At 41.2% G+C, this 17191-nt stretch overlaps 1 protein-coding gene across 24 annotated transcripts in view; it reads right to left on the bottom strand.

Annotated features, from left to right (window-relative positions):
• The window catches only part of BIN1 (bridging integrator 1), a 140423-nt gene that overhangs the window by 69482 nt on the left and 53750 nt on the right, over positions 1–17191 (bottom strand). The gene's annotated exons all lie outside the window — the stretch shown is intronic.

The following is a 17191-nucleotide window of genomic DNA, read 5'->3' as shown; positions in this document are numbered from 1 at the left end:
AGATAGAAAAACAATAAAGAAACAGTGACAGAAGAACAGGGCTTTGTGGGAAACAGGGGGAGGTAGAGGCAGATGGACAATTGACTTCTGCAATATAGTATGCATCTGTTGGGGAAAATTTAAAGCCCAACAAAGACATTTTCAAAGCAGGACCCAGCAAAGGAAGTGGTTAAAAACAGATCTGGGAGGCTGACAACCATGGGCGTAGAAGACTTGCATGTAATGTCCGCCAAGGTTAATGTGTTGGCTAGCTTTGTTGAGCTGGGTTTTTTTCTTTCTTTTTTCATTTTTGTTATAAGGGATGACTCTCTGAGAAAGAAGAGAGAAATCTGATTTGCTGGGAAATAAAAATGATGTGAAAACAAAAGATGTCAAAAATGCAAGTTTACAAAATACCCCTGGGGAATGACCATAAAGACTTTTTTGATGTGTGGCAAACTGCAAGGAGACCATGAACCAAAGTTCTCCAGGATAGGCAGGCCTGGATCCATCCAGATTGGATAGAATCACAAATCCCCTTGGATTTGCTAGTACCCTTCCTCCATCATCCTCAACAGATCAGAATGGACCTTCCCAGTGTACCATCACCTTCAGGCAAATAAGGAAGAATAACTAGATTAGAGCAGAGAGATCATCTGGGCAAAGGAATAATTAGAACTCAGTTGGAAAGATAAGAAAGCAAATGACAAAGGAGGATAAGAATAACCTTGAGATAATGAGGCTCAAATGAGATACTGGATGGGAAAGCACCTTAAAGCATGTAAAATGGTTATACAAATGCAAAGGATTATTAATATTAAACCCTTTTAAAGCAGCTAAAATGTTCCCTGCTCCACATGAATCCATTCTCACCAGATGATGATACTTCCAGAACTGCCAAGATTTCTGTCTGGAGTGGAAGAGTGTCTCTTGCCAAACTTGCAGGGATTCTTGGCTTTATACTCTCATTTCTTTCTCCCCAGACCCTTCCTGCCCCCACAGAAATGTCTCATTCAGGGACCTTTAGTCACACTTAGCTTTCGAAGTCAGGCATGAAGTATGTGTTGAGAGGAGCTCCAGATAAAGAAAGACCATGATAAATCTGCTGCAGGTTGTCGGTCTAAAAGGGCCTGCTGGGCTTCAGGCCACAGCCTCACTCAGGCTCTCATACACTCTCTCTACCACCCCTAATCATCCACTTGAACTCCCCTCAAAGAGAGGCATTTCCTATCATAAGTCCCTCTCTGTCACTGATTTCACTAAAACAACACGCTTCCCTGCTGTCACCACCAACCCCCTACCACACCAAACACTCCAAAAATTGTGGCTTAATTTAATCTGATGAATAAAAGAGGATATTACTGTGCTGTAAGAAAAATCAAATATGAACAATTCAGAGAAGCACTGGAAACTCTATATGAACTGATCTAAGAGTATAATAAGCAGAATCTGTATGTCATGGGCAATCCCACCTGTGTCTTTGCTTTGCTCATTCTTCCTCCCCATAATGCCATTCCCTCTTCTATCTCATGTCTACCTATAATAATCCAATTCAAGTTCCATCTCCTCCATGAAGTGCCCCTTGGCTATTCCAATACACAATAATATCTCCTTCTGAACTCCAAGAGTATTTATTGTCTGCACCTTACTCGGCATTTAGCCTAAATGCTCATCTATCTATGTGCATGTCCTGTCTCTACCCAACTGATGCCTTCAAGGGCAAGAAATTATAGACAGGCAGACAGACAGGCAGGCAGGTAGGCAGACAGAAAAATGAGATTAGATATGGATGGGTGGATGGATGGATAGATGGATGGATGGATGGATGGATGGATGGATGGATGGATGGATGGATGGATAGATAGATAGATGGATAGATAGATAGATAGATAGATAGATAGATAGATAGATAGATAGATAGATAGATGGATGGATGGATGGATGGATGGATGGATGGATGGATGGATGGATGGATAGATAGATAGATAGATAGATAGATAGATAGATAGATAGATAGATAGAGGAAAAAACTGATATCTACATTTGTATCTATTTTATAGAATAGATAAGAAATAGCTATATCTGAATTATTTGTCATATATATGTAAAACATGCCTTATCTCTTTCCGAACCCAGCCCTTATCAGCGCTCAAAAGAGGTTTTTGATGAGATGAGGAAATTGGGGCCTAGAAAGGTTAATTAAGTAGCTTGTCTTCAATCATCAAAGCCCTTTCAGAACAGAGTAATGGCTATGATTTCTAGTTCAGTGTTCTTTTCAATACCTTAAACCCAGGCTTTGTGTTTATGTATTATGTTTTGGGAAACCTGGTGACATCAAACGATTTTGTTTCCCAAATAACACCATGCATCTATATAATCCAGGTCTTCTACTATATCATTTTATCACCACATATTGTTTTTTTGGGGGGGAGGGAGAGGCTTTCCATGGGCATCTTTCATTTGAGGGTCTCTGCTACTTGAAGGAGAAGGACATAAAAGAAATAGATCATTTATCCTCTCTGTGTTATAGATAGGGAAATTAAAGACCAGAAAGCTGAACTGGACTTTATTTTTATTTAAACTTTGTATCTGACACAGATTTAAGTCCAGACCTTTGAATTCAGGAAACACTTAATAAATTCTTGCTAAATTGAATCGAGGAGGTCACTGACTCCCAATCTGGGGATCATTCCACCAAATCATGTTCTCTCTGTCTCTCTCCTCCCTCCTCTTCTTCTAGAGGTGGCACACACTTAACAGTTAATAAATGTTCACTCTCTGAGGGTGGGGTTTCCACAACAGTCCCTAAACTAGACCCCCGATCTCTGGGGGGTCTATAGGAGGCTGCCTTATTAAGGTATCTTTACCTACAGTAAGGAGGTCACCCTTCCTCAGGCCATACTATACTATCCACATTAGGAGTGGTCCATACCACTCACTGCCCTTACCTAATCCATACTACTTTATATTCTTACTTGGGGCAGCAAGATGGCACAGTGAACAGAGGGCCAAGCCTAGAGTCAGAAAGACTCATCCTCCCGAGTTCAAATCTGGTCTCCAACTCCTAGCTGTGTAAGTCTTGGTAAGTCATTTAACCCTATTTGCTGTAGTTTCCTCATCTACAAAATGAGCTATAAAAGGAAATGGCAAACCACTTTTTAACAAAATTATATAAAGGTTGCTTTATTACTTTGTGTTTTAGCCCAAAAATAGGATTTTGAAAGGATTCTATTTTAAATATCGAAGTTCCCCAAAAGGTTTCAGACAAATGAGTAAAAACAACTGTGGCTTATTCTATTTGTCTTATCATTAGGTCTAATGGAAACCAGCTTTTCTTTAACTGTTAATCTCTGCCAAGAAAACCCCAAAAGGGGTCCGTGAAGAGTCAGAACTGAACTGAAACTGAAACAACAGAACAACAACAAATTCTAGTCGCCCTGTGAAGCCCCTGAGACAATCAATCTCCCCTGGAGGGCCAGGACCTCATCTAACTGTTTACATCCTCCACAATGTCCCAGACGGAGAAGACCATCTCTGACCTTCATTGGGCCTCCTCTGGCCTCTGAACCTTCTCCTTCCTCTCCGGCTGCTACATGAAAAGCTGTCTAAGCCATTTTCTGTGAGCCCACCCCCTGGCTCGGAGGGGGAGGGCTGCTTTATCTAGGTGGCTGCCCAAGCCACATTTTCCCCTTACCAGCCGACAGCTCTTCTTTCCCATCCCCCTAGATGGGCCTGTCAGGAGAGATCAGGGCTCGCTCAGATGGCAGATGCTCTTGCAGCAGAAGAAACATGGCCCAAGCACATGCATAGGCACACGTATGTCATCCCACCCAATAGACCAAGCTGAGAAAACAGGAAAAGCCCCCCCAAAATAAATGCCTGAGGCTGTTCTTCAGTGGAAATGCCCCAGGTTAAGAGGCAGGGGGCCCATGTCCCCAGGAATAGCTAAGGCTCTCTTTGGCCTTCAGCTTCTTCATCCCATAAAGCCTGAGTGATTCCTTGAGGCTTCCCCCCACGCCAGGCATGAGCTTTGTGTTTCTTCCCAACCCTCCAAGGCTGAGCCCTGGATGTCTCTTCTGCTCTGCTCAGCCCTGGGCTAGGAGACACTTCATCAACACCAGAGGAGGAATAGACTGCAATTCCCTTTGACAGAAATTGGACACTGAGATTCCTCCCTGCCCACACGCTGACTCTGATAGATGATTGCAACTCCTTCACGCCTTCCTAAGAGGATTCTGGGGCTTTCTGTTTCTCTGTCTACCCTCTGGGGTACTGCTGACGCTGGGCTCTGATTCAGAAAGGACTCCAAAAGGCTGCCTAATTCAATTCACAGGATCACAGATCTAGGGCTGGAAGGGACCTCGATGGTCATCTAGTCCAACCCCTTCATCTCACGGCTGGTGAAACAGGCAGGCCCCAAGACCACAGGTTTGGAACCTCAAAAGCCTTTGGGTCCAACCAACTCCCTCATTTATATGTGAGGAAACTGAGCTGCAGACAGGTTAAGTAACTGACCCAGGCCACACAGCTTCTAAGGGATTTTTGACTCGGATCATCTTAATTATGGAGCAACTAAGTGGATAGAGTGCTGGGACTGGAGTTGGGAAGATTCATCTTCCTGAGTTCAAATCTGGCTTCACACACTCGCTAGCTGTATTACGTTGAGCAAGTCGCTTAACCCTGCTTCCCTCCATTTCCTCATCTGTTAAAAAAAAAATTGGAGAAGGAACTGGCAAACCACTCCAGAATCTTGCCAAGGAAACTCCAAATGGAGCCACGAAGAATCAGACACAAACAACCACCTCTTAATTCTAAGTCCACTATGGTTCAATCCAAGCCACTTCCTGGACAGCTCCTCACCACAACCTTACTCTCTTCACCAGCCCTATTCTCTTACCATCTTCATCCAGGAAGCCCCTATCAGAGCTCTCTGACAATTGAGATTTTGCTTTATCTTGCTGAGACCTAGACTTCCAACTCCAACTCCTAGCGGTCTTTTCACTGCTGTTAGCATCCTTCTTCCTTCCTCCCCCAGCCTTCAATGTTTCAATTATATAAGTTCCATGAGGACAGAGGCTGACTGTCTTCCTTATTTATACAGACTGTCCCAAAAGTATTTGTATTATGTGCCTGACATGCAATAATCTCTTAATAAATACTTTATATAGGGCAGCTGGGTGGTTCAGTGGCTAGAGAGCCAGACCTGGAGCCAGGAGGTGCTAGGTTCAAATCTGGCCCAGATACTTCCTAGCTGTGTCACCCTAGACAAGTCACTTAACCCCCATTGCCTAAACCTTACTGCTTTTCTGCCTTGGAACCAACACTTATTATTGATTCCAAGACAAACAGTAAGGGTTGTTTTTTAATTAATAAATAAGTATTTTATCAATCTTCTCTTCTTGACTCCAAGTCCAATGCCTCATTCATTTGTAGTTCAATTAAATCACTTGCCCAGTGTCACATAGGAATCAGAAATGGGATTTGAATTTGTCTTCTTACTCCAAAGTAAGTGTTTCATCCACTGTGTCATTCATTCAATTCAATCCAATGGCATAAACATTTATGAAATGTCTACGATGTGCAAAGGACTGAGACAAAAGGACAAGTGAGGAATTCAAATACAAAAATTAAACAGTCCCTGCCTTCAAATGGGATAGATGAGTGCATAAGTAACTAGCTACTAGACATATTTGAAATAATAGGAAGTCATTTCAGGAGGGAGGAAGTGCTAATAATAACACAGGCATTTCCGGTGGTACACTCTCCCTTTCCCTCCAATTCGCCAACACCTCAGAAAATGACACTACCCTTCTAATCAGCTGCTGATAAGAAAGAACACCTCAAGCACCTAGCTTTTGAGAATGGCAATCCAGCAAAGAGGCAAATGGTCCTAAGCCCTCCACTCTTAGGTACTCATTACATACAACTGCTAACACCCACTCAGTTTCAAATAGTTCACAAAGATTCTTTCCCTGTCCAACCCCCCCAAAAAAACCTTAATAAACCTAGACACTTGGGGGGGGGTAAAAAACAATCTCTGAGGTCCTCAGAGAGAGCCACTCACCTGTAGCATCTTTAGCATTCTCTTACCAAATGACTAGTGACTTCGGAGGCAGAGAATAAAACAGCTGAACTCTAAGCTCATACTATCATCTACTGATGAATAATAATGACATCTCTCTCCCCAGGAGAAGGATGTTATCTTACCCAGGTCTGTGGTCTGAGGGGACCACAGGAACACAATGGTGCATATTCAGACAGAGACTGACAGATACCGCCCAACTTGTGCACACCCTGTTCATCCACTCAAAAACATAGAGGAACCTAAGGGAAGACATTCATTCAGAACTGAGTAGCTAGCCATTGTAATTAAAAGCCTGAGCTCAAAGTCAGGAGACTTGAGGTTCTAGTCTTATCTCTTTAGGGACCTCAAGAGCTCATCTTGTCCTAATTCTCTCATTTCAATAGCTGAGAAGACAGAAATCCAGAGTATCTGAATGACTTGCCCAAGGTCACTTCCCACCAATTAAGTAAGTGGTATCAGGATTCTAGCCAGGATTCTGGCACCAAATCTAATATTCTTTTCAATTACTACACCACATTTAACCTTGGCCAAGCCATTTTAACCTTAGAGAATCACTGGATCATAGGCATACAGATCATACAGATAGATATAGAGATCAGAGTTTCTTAACCTGGGATCATTTTCAGGGGGTCCATGACCTTGGATAGAGAAAAGAATTAAATCTTTATTTTCACTAAGCTCTTGTTGTTCAGTAGTTTTTTGTTGTTGTTTTTTTAGTAGTGCCCAACTCTTCATGACCCTATTTTGGGGGGCTTTCTTGACAGAGATACTGGAGTGGTTTGTCATTTCCTTCTCCAGCTCATTTTACAGATGAGGAAGGCAAACAGGTTTGAGTGACTTGCTCAGGGTCACAAAGCTAGAAAGTATCTGAGAGTGGAACTGAACTCAGGAAAAGAAGTCTTTCTGAAGCCAGGTCTGGAACTCTATCCACTGTATCACCAAGCTCCCCCCAGTCTCTAATGGACTTCAATTATAAAGACAAGACAACAAACCACTATCCTGAGATGTCCATAGACTTCACCAGGCAGCCAAAGGGATCCATGATACAAAAAAGGTTAAGTATCCCTGCTCTAATACAAGCCTCTCTTTTTATAGAGAAAATTAAGACCCACATGAATAAAGTGGCATCCAATGTCCCACATGTAGCAGAGCTGGGATTTGAACCCAAGTTCCTTGGCTTACCAACCTATTACATTTTCTACTATACCTGAGATGTATACATGTTCTGAAAGGGTATTCACATCTCTGAATTGGTATCAGAGACTGAGTTTTTAATGGGAGGTAGGGCTTATATTATATGGGCTAGGAGTTGGGAAATCTGGATTCTACTCCTGGATCTGCCACTAGAGTTCTAGAGGATGCTGGGCAAGAAACTTTCTGAATGTCTTGTTTCCTCAGCTGGAAAATGAGCATAGTCATGATTAGCCCTACCTCTCTGCCTCATATCATGAGACTATCATGAGGATCCAGTGAAATAATGTAAGCAGAAGCATTTCAAAGTCCTGGACAATTGGAACTCAGTTTCCTCATCTGTAAAATTATGGAAGTTGGCTTCAATGATTTCTAAAGTTTAACTCCTGTGAAATTCATAAAACCTCTGACTCTCTCAGACTGAAGTCTGATCTTCTAAGGCATGCAAAGCTGTGTAATTTTATAAATACCACTGAATTTTCAAAGTTGGAAGGGGGTAGATGCCCTTGAGTAAGAAGATTTGCTATTCCTAATAGTTGTAGTGAATGGTTGATGATCAGAGGAAGAAAGACTACTGAAGTATCAGTGACTTCCAATTATCTATACTCTCCCTGTACTCTTCCATACCAGATCACTGAGGGACTTTATGACAAACCTAGAATCTAGCCAAGAGAATACTGAAAGGAGAGAAGATCATTCTGGAAAGGCTCAAAGTGAAACTAGCAGAAGGAATCAAGAGAGAAATAGAGACCTCCTTACCTGTACTCTTTATTTTGTTGGGGTTTTTTCGAACTATTTTGTGTATCTAAACCCTGCCTCCTTCATAGCCACCCTCCACTTAATCATCATCCTTCCACCCCTTCTGACTGAGGCCTAAATCTCCCACTCCTGCCTCCATTTTTGCAGTCTTGTTTTACCCCCTCAGCCCCAGAGAGCCACTCTAGAGGGCAGTGGTCCCTAGTAGAAAATGTAGGTCTTTGCAGAATGGTGTGGGTGAGCAGCCTAGTTCAATCCCATCATTTGACAAATGACAAAACAAGGCCTGGAGAGGTAAGAGGCTTGTTCACAGTCACACAAGTGAATTTCCACAAGACTTCAGAAAAGAACAAACATTTCTTGATTTCAGGCCAGTATTTTTTCATTTATATCAAATTATCTAGTGCCTTGTCTAATGGGTGGTCTGTCCTGGAAGATAAATAAATGATAAGGGCTCTGGCAATCCTACTTTGTTCCAAGCACTATATTAGGTGTTGTAGATACAAAGACAAAAATAAAACAGTTCCTGACCTCAAGAAGTTTATATTCTCTCAGAGTACAGCTGAGGATTCCATGATTTTCTAGCTAAATTGTAGTTAATACAGGTTGGAGCTACTCAGATGATTATGATCTCATCCCTCTCAGACAGACAAATATTTCCAGGCTTATAATAAACCACTCTGTGGCATCCCTCTTCCAAAGCTGGGTGGCATCTGAGTGGCCCAACTGCTCCCTTTGTTGAGCATCATTGTGTGACCACAATAGAAAACAGTTTATAATCTAATCAAGAAGAAAAAGACTGTTATATGAAAGAGATCAAAGCATTGTACAGAAATTAAATGCAGTAGGAATTCAGAGGTAGGAAAAGTCCACTGAAAATATAGTAAAACAAGAATGTGAAACAATATCTTATTAACATGGGAAACAACGAACATGACTACAGGGAGTAGGGGGAAGACTTTTATGAACTGATACAAAGTAAAACAAACTGAATATAGAAAATTATTACAGCAATGTGAATGGAAAGAACTAAAAAATGCTGAACACTGTGTCATTGTAATGCACAAGCTTGACCTTGAAAACAAGAAATGATAAATCACTTCCATACAAATGAGGGTATGGGAAAGTAATGGAATATGATTGTTCCATAAAAAAATGACAAAAGGGATGATTTCAAATAAACCGAGTAAGACTTGTATGTTCTGATGTTGGGTAGCAAGTAGAAACAAGAGACCAATTGATATGACTAACAACAAGTCATAAAGACAAATGACTGAAAGACTTTAAGTCTGATTAATTCAGGATTCCAGAGGACTGATGATGAAACATGAATGCTACCCAGCCTCCGATTCAAGGTGGCAAAGGAGAGGTAAATTTTCAGACAGGGACAATATGGGGCATTTGTTTTGCTTACAAGGGTTTTCTTTCTCTTTTTTCTTTTCAATGGATAAGGGATTGGAAGGAGACAAGATTTTAAAAACTTAATTTTTAAGAGAGAGAATTCACCTCCCTCCTTTCTTTGCAGAGATAGATAGACTGCATATACAGTCACATTTGTTTCACAGGTTGGCTTTGCTGAGCTGTTTTTTTTTCTTTTTTTGTTAAAGGATGGCTCTCTGGATGGGAAAGGGAAATGGGGAAGTTAAAGAGGGAAAATTAGGAAGTTAAAATGATGTAAAAGCAAAAGTTACTGATGATTTTTTTATATACCATCTTAATATTAAGTATTGATTCCAAGGCAGAAGAGTAACAAGGGCTAGACAATTAGGATTAAGTGATTTGCCCAAGAGTTACACAGTCTGGCTCTCTATCCACAGAACCACTTAGCTACCCCTCAATGATTTTTAAAAACATAACACAAGTTACACAAAAACACAAGCAGCTAGGTACTCCAGTGGATACAGTCAAGGCCTGGAGACAGAAGGTCCTAGGTTCAAATCTAGCCTCAAACTCTTCCTCGCTGTGTGACCCTGGATAAGTCACTTAACCCCAACTGCCTAGCCCTTACTGCTCTTCTGCCTTGGAATCAATACTTAGTATCAATTCTAACACAAAAGGTAAGGATTTGTTTGGGTGGGACTATATCTGGAAATTACTATGATTTTTAAAAAAGATATCAATAAGTCCTCTTCCTTTAAAAAAACAAAAACATGCTATTATTCAAAGAAGGCTCCCTGAATGAAGCAAAATTTAATCTGGCCTTGAAGAGTATAAAGGATCTGGAAAAGGTAGCCCAGGTAGAACAAACAGGGAAAAAAGATGAGACTGACTCGTTGAAGGAGAGAGTGCAACAGTGAGGAGAACAGCCTTACTCCATATTGAGAAGTGCTGGAAAATCTTCCAAATGTATCGAGTTGGTTCAGGGTAGATTGCTGGTGAGCTTTGTCTAGGTCTCCCCTCTGCTCTAAAGGAAACAATCTGAGCATTTGGCTTTGAAACAGAAGACCATTTCCTATTACAGTCAGTTCAACAGCTGTTACTGCCCTATAGCCCCAGAAGAACTGAAGTAATGATGGGTCTCACCTTTCCCAGAACCTCAGTCCCCAAATGTGACCTAGACCTCAGGCTCTAGTTCAATGGCCTGGCTGCCAGCATGTTGCTTAATCTGTTTTAAAAGCCCTGGCATCCTTATACCAGCTTCTGTTCCTTGCCAACTCCCATCTGACCTACCCCTTCTCTCTTCTCCTCTTCTCAAGTTCACCAAAATAAGAGTAAGAGGCCCATTTGTGGTGGATGAAGTGAATCTGCAGCCCCTCCAGGAGAGGGAAGGATAAATTCAGAGACCCCTCATTGCATTTGCTTTTTTAATCTAAAAAATGTTTTCTAAACCCCACTGAACAGAAGCTCTTAGGGTTATACAGCTCAGCAAAGACTTAAAATGCACTTTCTATGTGCTAGGCTCTGGGGACGCAGATAAAAAGACCCTCACAATCCCTGTCCTCAAGTAGTTTACCTTCTATTGAATAAGGGTATTCGACAGGAGCACAAGTAAGTAGAGCAGGAAGAAAACTGAAGAGCAAGAGGGTGCCAACAATTGGAGATCAGGGAAGATTTCACAGATGAACTAGCTCCTGAGTTGAGACTTGAAGGAAGCCAAGATTCCAAAAGCAGAGAGGAAAAGGGAGAGCACTTCAGGAATGGAAGGGGTAGAGGCTAGAGACTATTGCTCTAGTTCAGGTGAGAATAAATGATGGCTCAGGCTAACACAGAGGCCAAGTGACTAGAGTGAAGAGGATGGGTGTGAGAAAAAGGGCTTCCAGGTAGAGAGCCATGCTTAGAGTCAGGAAAAACTGACTTCAGATACTTACTAGCTGTGTGGCTCCAACCAAGTCACTTAATCTTGTTTGCCTCAAGTTTCTCATCTGTAAAATGAGCTGGAGAAGGAAATGGCAAACTACTCCAGTATCTTTGTCAAGAAAATCCCAAATGGGGTCATGAAGAGTAGACAGGACCAAAAATGAGTGAATAACAAAAAATGAGAAATACAAGAAATAGTGGGGGTAAAACAGCATAAAAAGTAGCAAGAGATGGACAGTGAAAATAATAACAACATTAATAGCAAGTAACATTAATGTAGCACTTTAAGGTTTGCAGAGCATTTAACATGAATTGTTGAATTTGATCCTCACAGCAATCCTCATCAGATAGATGCTCTTTATTATCCCCCTTCACAGATAAAGAAAATGAGGTTGAGAGAAAATTAAGTAACTTTCCCAGGATTACCCAGCTAGTAAGGAAGAGGCTGACTTGGATTCTAATTCTAAATCTGAAAAAACATACAAGCTCTGACTACCAAAATACAAAGAATCTCCTAAAGAGAAATGATGACCTATGTATGAAGAATGAGACATTTATTTTTTAATTTGTTGTGTTTTTTTATTTTATTTTGGGGACAAAATTAACAAAAGCTTGTCAGTTTACTTACTAATAGCGTTGGAAAGTTTATGAGCAGGGAAGGGGATCATGTTGTAGGAATCATCTGGCAACAAGTATGATCCCAGGGAGGAGAGACTACAAACAAGGAGATCAATTAGCAAACTCTTGCAATGAGGGGATAATGGCTTTTCTTGGGGTTGGCTTGCTGGTGTTTGTCCTTCGTTTTCTAAGAGGACCAATGGCATACTTAGGATTGGCAATGGGGGGAAAAAAGGAAGAAATGGATAAGACATTTTAAAAGAACATCTTGGTGACACATTAGATATAGGGAGTAGGGCAAGGGAAACCGAGAGACTCTTCCTTTAAGAGGGGCTAGATAAGTTTCCCTCTACATTCAGTCCTGACCAGGTAAATTTGGAAAAAGGGAATGGTATGGCCCAGCCCCCAAATGATCCCAGTTTTTCTGGCCTCTTGGGTTCAATCTTAGAGAGAAAGTAAGCTGAGGAACCTCTAGGACAATGATTCTAGGAAGGTCCCCAGCTAGTCCCCATTCTATTAACCCAGGCTATCCCATCTCCCTCCTTTCATCAGAATTAACTATGAACATTCTGGCACACAATAAAGGATTTTGAGAAGGATTTTCATCTGCTTTCCTTTTACAAACCTCTCCTTTTATGGTCAAAACTCAATGGTTCCAAGGTATCTGATAAATACATTTAATCTAAATGGTCAGGGACTTAATAAATTATTCCTCTGAAGAGGTCTTAGTCTGGGGCATCTTTTAACCCAAAGGAATGACTCTCTAATTGTGTGATTGCAAGTATAGTAAGGAAGAAATGCTTTGGGAACAAAAGAAGGAAAATGATTACTTGGCCTCTCTTAGTTCACAGACATAGTGATGGCTATTCCCCTAGATCAGGATTGTAAACATGGACCCCTTTGACAGATTAGTCAATTTTATGGACCCCTTCTCAGAATAATGTTTGTAAACTTATAAATGCATAAAATGAAATAAATAGGATAAGAAAAATAATCGTACTGAAATAGGTACAATCTTTTTCCTATCCAATTTCATAGCCCCCCCCCCCACTAGAAATCTATCCACAATGTCACAGGGATCTATAAACCCCAAATTAAGAATCCCTGGCCTAGATATAAATCAAACCCTGAGTCTAGCAATGGCAGTCAATGAAGAAAATTCAGAAGAGAGATGGGGAAATGGAACTAGAGGTTGGAAAATTGGGAAAGAGAATCAGCTTCCCCTTATAAAGCTCCAAGTCTCCCTCTGCTTTACAGAGCCTGTAACAGCCTTAACCTCAAGGGTAGCATAAAGGAAAGAAAAAGATGAAACTTCTTGTTGGGAAAATGCCTAAGATCTGGCCCAGTGAACTCAAAAGTGAGAAAAAAACAAAACCATATGGCCAAGGAGCTCCCCACTAGGAAACCAATAAATCTCCCCTCTTCGGGGGCAGCACAATTTGATGAGCATCAGATTTTTGCCTTAAAACCTCCAAAAAGAGCGAGCAGCAACAAGATGGCCTTTTGAGAAAGATAAATTTTAAAGCATCAAGCTCAGGAGAGGGCCAAAGACAACATTTCACTCAGGAAAGGACAGAAAAAAACCACATAACACTCTTCACCCAGGCACAATAGTGCACACAAACACACACATTCTCCCACATGGATAGATGGCGTTTGTGTAGCATTTTGGGCCATTTTTTCTTTGCATTACATTTCACTGGCTCTTCACAGTGGCCCCAAGAGGCAGACAGTCAGAGATGGTATTATAGCACTGTTTTACAGATGAGGAAGCAGAGAGAAACAGTCTTTCTTGCCCAATGTCCCACAGCAATTTAATGGCAAAGACCACTACTAAATTCCAGGTCTCCCTGACCTGGGATCCAGGAATCCAGATGCCATACTGTATCAATATAGCTATGTCTCACACATAAAAATGCAACCCCCCAAATGCTCTTTCACAGATGTATCAAACATTTCACACATACATATATTTAAAGAGCACAACTTAGAATAGAAATGGACTGCAGAGGCAGAAAACTTAGGTTCAAATCCCATCTCTGACTAATTCTATCACTTCCGTATTCTTGCCCTTCCTTGGGTTCCTTATCTGAAAAAGAAAGGCTTGGACTAGATCAGGGGCTCTTAGCCTATAGCCGAAGAATTTGTTTTGTTTTGTTTTTTAGTATTTTGACAAAGATTTTAATGTAACCAGTTGCCTTTGAAATGCTATATATTTTATTTTGTGCTCTCACAAACATTATTTGGAGAAGCAGAACATAAAATCCCTTCTAACTCTTAATGTCCTAAGATTCTCTGAAAAGCTCAGATGCATACTCTCACTGGCAAACATAGAAAAGAAAGCCTGCAGTTATTTCCCATAATTCTAACTGGATACAAAGGATTAGCTTCCTTCCTTCCCAACCCCCATCTCCAACTGTTTCTCATCTTCTGTTTGTTTTGGTTTTTTCCCAGTTTTTTTCTTCCTTAATTTCTCCATCTTTTTCCAGTTTCTGCTTCTAGCTTGGAGAGTGTCTTTCCATTTCTCCACCTCTTTGTGTGACCAACACAGTAATACTGGAAGGAGACCCTTTTCCTTACTTGTGAAATTGAGTCTGGTCCCTTCCTGAGTCAAGGGGTTTTTTTCCCTCTAGCTCACAGATCTCATAAGTTTGCCACAGAGACCACTTCACCCTCATCATGAGGCTTGTGGAGGTTAAGAAGGGGAGATTTACAAATCAAGAAAGACTAGACATTTAAAAGACCTGGGCTTCCATGCTAGTTCCCAAGGCTCATCCCCTTTGGAAGCCAAAGAATTTCATTATCAGGATCTGCCAGAGTATCCCCCTGGGTGGGGAGGAGGGGGTTTGAGGGAACAAATTTGCTGATATGAATAAAGTTATCAGCGCCCAGCTCAGCACAAAAGCCTATTGTTCTCTGAGGCCGCTAAGGGCTGAGTCAGCCACAGGACTGAGCTCTGGGGGGCTGCCTCTCTCTGCTGCAGGCTTCCCTGTAGGTCCTACATACATACATACATACAGTGTAGGATACATAAATCTGGCTATACTCCTCTTTTCCTTGGGGCAGTGGTCAAAGAGCATCTAGAAAGTCTCTGCTAATCCCATTCCCATCTCTCAATTGGCAAGTCAAAGCCTGGTCATCTTTCTCTCTATAAATAAGCTGGGTTGACTTTAAATTTTCTAGGAACGCCTTTGAAATTTCACTCACTTCTTCCCTCCCGGTTCGAAGATCAGAACATAAGAAATGTCACCAACATTTCCCCAATCCCCTTTAGATCTGGGTGGTAAAGATTCTGTTTCAGAAGGAGAATAAATGGCTGGAGGGAAAAAGAAGAAACTTCCTCAGAAATGATTGATTTCAAATGTTTCAAATCAATTTCAAATCAGTGTCAAACGATCAATCTCAGAACACTCTAAGAGAAGCAAAATACAGGTCCCTAGAGAGTAATTTCCTTATGCTCAGAGCATCCTTGACAATTGAGAAAGCTAAATGGAAATGTGCCATAAAGAATACTGGTCAGTCGAAAGACTCAATTTCAAGTTCCACCTGCTACACTTATTGCCCTATTTGAACCTAGGCTCACCTGTCTCTATGCCTGGCTCTCAATCCATTGAGCCACTTAGCTGTTCCCTTATCAATCCTTTTTTACAGATGAGGAAAATTGAGTTGTTTTGCACTAGTATTAGTAGTAGTAGTAAGTGTAGCAGGTGGAACTTAAATTGAGTCTTTCGACTGACCAGCATTCTTTATGGCAATTAAGTAAAGTTCCAAGTCATTGTGTTTTTTCTTTCAGAGGTATTTACATTTCTAGCCTGATTGTTAATTAAGGACTAAAATGTTTTGTCCCCAGAAACAGGAATTCCAAATGTACCAGTAGGCAATGAAACTCAAGTCAGCCTCCCAAAAGTCTCGACAGATATGTGCCAAAAATTCTATCATTAGATAAGTCTTCTTACAGTTCTTAAAAGCTTTTCAGTTTTCAAAAAAAGTTCCTTATTAATATGCAAATACCCTCTTGAAATAGTCTTCCTTAACAATTAATACCTTATTAGGCATTTGTTTCACAAGCATTTGGGGGGAGGGGGGAGGGGGAGGATAGGCAAAACAGCATTACAAGGGGCAGTCAGTTCCCCAAGACCAATGTTATATGTGAGTGATCAGTTGTGGGTAATATTATTTCACCAGAATAAATGGGACATGGTATAGTATTATCAATAACATTATTGCAAAATGACATGCTGGGGCAATAGACTATCTAGGGTATGCTTGTACAGGGCATTATTAGACACTGGGTCCCTGTCCTCACTAGCTGGGGAGATGGCACACACCTACTTGCAGGTCCTCTTAATATAAAGGTAACTGAAGGCAGTAAGGAGAAGTTAAATGCCCCCACCAAGGGCTACAGTGCCAGAAGAGTTCAGGTGTTGGTTTCAGGCTAAGAATAGCAAAGAAGTTTTCACTAGGGAGGCAAATGGAGCCTCAAAGGAGATTTTACAGAGGGAAAGATGGGGGATGGAGGGGAGATGGACCTCTCAACAGGGGAAAGGGCTAAGAAACATGTGGAAGAGAGACTGAATGGAGAACAGAGGGAATAGAAAGAAAGGTGAAAGAAGGGGCTAGAGAGGAATATTGAAGAGAAATTACAGAAAGTTCTGATCAGGTCGTGTTGATTAAATCTATCCCTTTTGCATTGATCTGATGTCACTTCCCTGTTCAAAAATATTTAGACTTCTTATTGTTTACCAATCAAATTGCCTGGTGTTCAAAGCCCTGGAACCTCAGACCCTCCAACTTTTTCTGCCTCAACTCATAGTACTTTATAAACTATACTCCAGCCAAATGAGACTGGCCTCATGTGCCTTTGTTTACATTGTTCCCTATTGCCCTGAACAGCTTCAGTCCCTATTCTTTAAAGCCTTAATCATATGTCATATACTCCAAGAAGCTTCCTCTGTTGCTTCCCTGTTGGTCAGGCTTCACCTAGCACTTATTCTGTAATATAATCATCATGGATCCTACAGCTATTTGTCAATTTGTAACATAACCCTAGAGGAGTTCCATGGGGATTGGAAAGCGTCTTCTCTAAAGTTTGTATCTCCTAGCTCAGTGATTTACAAATATATGTGGGGATGAATTTCATTTCTAACTTCTCCAGTTGTCTGACAGCAAGGGAATCAAAAGGAGACAAAAGATATGGGAGCCTGGAAAAAGGAAGCCCAAAACACTACAATCTGGCCAACAGCATGTTAGCTGAGTCAGGGTCAG

This window comes from Monodelphis domestica, chromosome 4 (genome assembly GCF_027887165.1).
Source record: "Monodelphis domestica isolate mMonDom1 chromosome 4, mMonDom1.pri, whole genome shotgun sequence".
NCBI classification, from domain to species: domain Eukaryota; kingdom Metazoa; phylum Chordata; class Mammalia; order Didelphimorphia; family Didelphidae; genus Monodelphis; species Monodelphis domestica.
Note: the sequence above shows the minus strand (reverse complement) of the source record. Positions and strands in the feature narration are given on the sequence as shown.